This window comes from Sinocyclocheilus rhinocerous, unplaced genomic scaffold (assembly GCF_001515625.1).
Source record: "Sinocyclocheilus rhinocerous isolate Xijiao unplaced genomic scaffold, SAMN03320098_v1.1 scaffold1350, whole genome shotgun sequence".
Taxonomy (NCBI): domain Eukaryota; kingdom Metazoa; phylum Chordata; class Actinopteri; order Cypriniformes; family Cyprinidae; genus Sinocyclocheilus; species Sinocyclocheilus rhinocerous.
The window spans coordinates 487,989-493,646 of NW_015652333.1; positions in this window are offsets into that span (position 1 = coordinate 487,989).

Below are 5,658 nucleotides of genomic sequence, written 5' to 3' on the forward strand. Positions count from 1 at the left end.
AACTCCCTGCGCTCGAACCTTTTTGGGGCGCTAGGCAGGGACGCTGACCGCGAGGCCAAGTACAGCGAGAGGGATGGTTGCATACCCGTCTTTCAGGTGCGGCCCACCGCACCCTCCACACCTTCCTCCCGTGCCCCGCGCCTGGAGGAGACAGTCATCAAAATAGACTTGTGCAGGAATCGCTACCCTGCCTGGGAGAGGCACGTACTAGACAGGAGTTTACGTAAAGCCATCCTGGCCATAGACTCATCTCCGACCCCGCCGCGCCTCCAATATAAAGACGACACATTGGTCCAAGAGCGTCTGGAGTATGAGACCACCTTGTAGCCTGCGCTGTGGAAACACACAAACATTAACACTTTACTTTCCACTTGAATAAACAGCAGGACTGTGGCAATAACGTTCCTTGCATACATAGCATCTAGTCATGATGTTGATTGTCATGGACAAGCAAATATAGGCACAACATATTTGTGGACGAATGAAATAATCAATCTTTTTTAAGCCGTTCTCTCGTTGCTTTTTATTTTGTATTACTTCTGTTTTGTCAGGGAATATCTGGGTTTCTAAAAGTCATTGCACTGGCTGATATAGACCACAAACCCCTCGGTCCTCCTCAGTGTTGTACAGACCTTCATTCCCAGAGTTGATCGTCCTCGAGCCAACGTCTCCAAACTGCAAGAGGACATCCAGAACACTTTATAGCTTGTCTCTTGCAGCAAATGCAAAACAAAGGCCTTTCCCTTTGAAACCAAGCATCCAGTGCACACAAACGGCATTTAAACAAACAGACTACCCACCGCACTGGAGAAACAGTGGTCCAAATATCACGTTGATGGTACACAAATAAAAAAAAAATGGCTGATTAGACTCGAGACGTCCTTGTTTAGGGTGCTGTAACCTATTAGTAGTGTTTCATCAGCAGTTCTGTACCAGTGCCAAACGCTCCACTCACACTGACTGAACACGCTGAACTGTGGCTCGACCACATACTGTATATATAAACAGGGCAGCATTTCAACCATCTACTTGAATCCTGTACAAAGAAAAAAGATGAGAAAAAAAGTATGCGATCATCACAGGAGTCCAAGACACTTGGGATGACAAAACTGGGAGAACACACACTCGTTTTCTTCTTCAGGAGAAGACAGTAGGCCAAGAAAACACTTCCTGGCAGCTCCCTTTGGCGATCCGGCCTCATTCACCTCACTCCTGTGGGCTGACAAGGATCCGTTTGGTTCACAGCAGAGTGGGGGGCAAAGACCATCACAGTTCACACAATGTCCGCCAAACTGTACCCGACAGAACCTGGATGCGCTTCATCTTCTAGGTTAAAGATACAGTGTTCTTCTGGGCTGGGTCAGGATTTGGTGTGTCTGTGTTTTGTGTGCTGTATTGGTGCAGTAAAATGAGTTAAAGGCCACGTATAGACAATAAACAGGGTCACTTTTCAGCATCTTAACACATCCGGAAAGCTGGCGAAGTGTACTATTCCAAACTCTGCAGTGCAGTCAAGACTCTCTCCATGAGACACTTCAATTGCCAACTCACAATCTACAAATCAGTGTCAGGGATAAGTAGTCTGCGACAGAGTGCAGACTTGCTAATGTGCTCCGAATGACGTTCCGGGCCCTATGGTTCAACAAATCACATCGGCCTAAAAGAGCACTGTATCTTTAAATCAGCCAAGAGCATCCTTTATATATGAAAGTGTTGGGAGATTTAAATTTTCCGTTCAGTTACAAGTGCTTCTTTGTGTCTTTATGTTCGAATATTCTAAGGCATTTATGGAGACATGGAAGTGAGGGCAGAAAAATAAAAAAGAAATAGAAAACAAGCACAAAACTTGTCACAGGAAGGAGTCTCAGCACAATGAAGGATTTCTTCGGTTGTTGTTACACTTGCGTCGAGAGACAAGGTGAAATTTTACTGCGACAGAAGCTAGATGTGCCTGTTGTGGATAGTTTGCGATTTTGAAAATGTGGGAAAAATGTTTTATGTGTAAAAATTTTTTATGCTCCATTTTCTTTGGTTTTCTTTTTTTTTTTTGGTTTTTGATGGAATTTTAAACATGTGTCTTACAAAATGGTTGATCTTAAGTTGCACATTATTTTGCTTAATGCCATTTAACTGTGTGGAGATGACTGATATAGGACAGTTAGATTCGTTTTGCTTCAGTTGGTCATATCTGAACTGTAATTTGGGTTTTATTGTAGTTTTGAAACACTCCTGAGGTGTTGTAACGTCCTACAATCGGTGGCAAATTAACTGAAAACATAGTTGTTTTAGCCTGCAGCGATCTGCACACTTGCAGATGAAGATCCTAATTGTGTTGCAAAAAAAAAAAAGAAAATAGAACACAAAAAAAAAGATTTAGATGAGATCATACAAATCTATAACCAGTACCACAGTGAAATGTAAACCTGTATATTTTAGCTATTTTGTTACTTTCCTATCTCGTCAGCATTTTTTCCCCAGCGTGTCTTATACTTTCATTTCTCTGTGTGATGGATGATGATGATACTTTGTCTCTTGGCAAAATTTTCCAAACAGCCCTCTAAAAGAGTCCCCTGTAGTCAGAGCACAAAAAACTAGTGTTAGCACACTAATTAGTCAATTTTCAGATTTAAATTGCTGCACCACCTACGCAAGACCATTTTTGAAGGAAGACGAGTGATGTATCGCACACATCTGCGATATTACATATCCATCATTTTCAAAAGCATCCTACATTTTTTTAGCTTTCCCATAAATACCATGGTATTTTTGTTTCAGGGATACCCCAAGCACACTGCGATTTGGTTCATTTGATTAAGAGGAACATCCTACAACACTGGCTGTCAGTGAGTTTTGGTGACATTCTTTATTCAGCCATTTATCTATTGCGAGGCCTCAATTTTTTAATGTTGAAATATGACATGAATTTAAAACACTCAATGCAATGCGATGCGTTCAGAACATGCAGAATGAATCAAGGTCTTTACACAAAAAGGCTGTGCTGACGTTTGGAGATGCTGAATAGCCTGTTTTGATGGCATATTCCCCACACATGCCAGATTATTAATGTAATACTATTAAAGTCAAAATGATTGGAGGGGTCCTGCATAGGTCACAAGAAAGAAGTCTGATCAGTTAGATCAGTTAAAAGTATGACATTTTGATTAAAAATTACGAGGACAGAATTGCGTACGTAGTCCTACGTCTTAACATGGTGGTGACGGAAGACCAACAGTGAAAACATTTAAGCTAATCATAACGTTAACTTACAGCTAAACTATGTAACTTTGTTTTGCACGTATAGTTCTATTTTTCTGGGTTTTATCAATAAACCTAGAGATATAGTCAACCATTTCTTCGCTCTGGAAAAACTTAATTCATACCTGTAACCTACCTCAAAGCGGTATTTTATTAAACAGACCACTCTCCAGCTCTAGTCGTTGGTGTGGCTGATATGAAGGAATTTATTGAGATGGCGTCCCCGTGGATGAGCGGAGGAGTTGGAGGCTGCTCTGTTTACAACCGGAGTTCAAAAGCAGGACTTATTTTACAACAGTTCACAGCAGGAGAACATTCAATTCATGCAAGCCGATTCTGTTTTATTTGCCTTAAATGACACTCGCCTTTTTTGCGGATTCATTATTCGTAAGTGGCATTTTCTGTTCGTTTCTTTTGGTTTAGTTTTAGTCATGCACATGATGCTCCGGTTGCTGTCATGCTAGTATGACGACGTTGCATTATTGATTAGCGTACTTACTGTGCTTATACTGCAAGCGGACACAAAGAAAGCAGACTGAAATGAAATTGCATATGCAGACAAACAATCAAAATGATGACCCAGACAGTCAGGGGTCACGGGCCGTGCTGTTACAAGATTGTGAGCATTTTGAATCAGTTAGCAAACACGAGTGACTCGGAGAGCTGAAATGAACAGTGGCACTTTTTTATTATTATTATTCGTCGGAGAAGCTTTCTTTTGTTGAATAAACAAATTGATGATACTCCCTCACACGTAGACATAGATACTTAGATAAACTAGAATGCCATAGATGGGGGAAAATAAATTTACATTTAGATAAAAGATAATCGGTGGTTATTTATAAAGCACGATATTAGTACAAGCACAGTAATTGAATGAACTCGGTGGTGTTCAGTTCAGCGTTCAGAAGTGATGTACAGACTTTACTGGTATTTCAGTTAAAACGGAAGTTCCATAGTGACTTGCAAAAGGCTATTTAACTGTAAATAAATGTATGCAAATGTACATGTGTAAAAGAACATTCCTTTCTGAGTCCTGGTCGTGAAGGGTGTCTATTGACTAGAGATCAGCAGTTACATATGACATAATACAGATAAAAACTAGTGTGGTGTATGTAATGTATTAAATGACATAAAAAAGCAAAACAAAACAAAAAACTTATTATTGGTCTCTTAAGTCAGTTGTATCGTGTGATGAAAGTCTGAAGTGAGTAAAATGCATCAAATCTGTTATCTGATTTCATTGTAAATTGAAGAGTAAAAACAAAAAGAAAGTTACATTTTTGTACATATTGGATTTTTGTAAATTTTTATTTGATTCTAATGCAACACAAAGTACCAAATTCATTTAATAAAGTACACTGTGGTCATTTTATTAGACTTACTTGCAATCTTCTTTCGGATTCGCAGTTGATGTGTGAATAAAGTGCATTTGAATTTTTAGAATGTCTAACTATTTCAAGGTTGGAAAAAAAGCACTGGTGATGAGCAATGCCGCTTTTTCAGAACCAGTCTGTCACAAATGCAAGGCTTCGTGATTAGTTTGTCTAAATATGTATTCTCACACCTCGTATGATTTAAGGTTTTACACCTTAATTAGAAGAGACTCTTGGAGAGGCTGAAAGAAAATTAGGAGCACATGTATAATGCAACGAGAGATCATGAATAATAAAGATTTTCTTCCAAAAAAATATTTTTTATTTTTGGGGTGGGGGGGGGGGGGGGGGGGGAGGATTTACAATGGATGCACAGATGCTGTGAGTTAATTCCAAACAGATTTATAAATAGCAACACTGGTGCATTTGTATATCATACACCAAACGCACCGAATGTGCACAGAGATCACAGGACAGGGTGACAAAGACTGCGCTCATGCTCACATTTTCTTTGTGATCTTTGTCACACACAAGACATTGTCTCCCAGAGGATCATGGGAGAGTGGTTTACTAAGCACAAGAGTGCATTAAAACTGTTTTACCAACACTGAATCCAGAGGAATATTCAGTTTTATTGTGAATAACAAAATCTTTTATAAAATCATACATTAAGAGCCATTATTTCCACACCAATCAAATTTCACAACTTATTAGATTCAACAGCCTTTATGCAATGAAGTAGTAAATCAATACATTTCAGGAATGTTACAAAATCTTAATGCATTCTGAAAAACCTGTATGCGTTGTTGCCTGAATAACATCATTAGTAATTGCATACTTTTTTTTTTTTAATAATCAGAATATTATGATAAGCTCTGAGAGCGGGACAAACCAATATCAACTGATGCTTAAATAGACAGCAGTTGACCTCTGAAAGTTAATACAGAGATGTTAGACTAAAACTGTAAATATTCAACATCAAACAACAAATGTTCAAGCATATATATCTCATCATTATTAAGTGTGC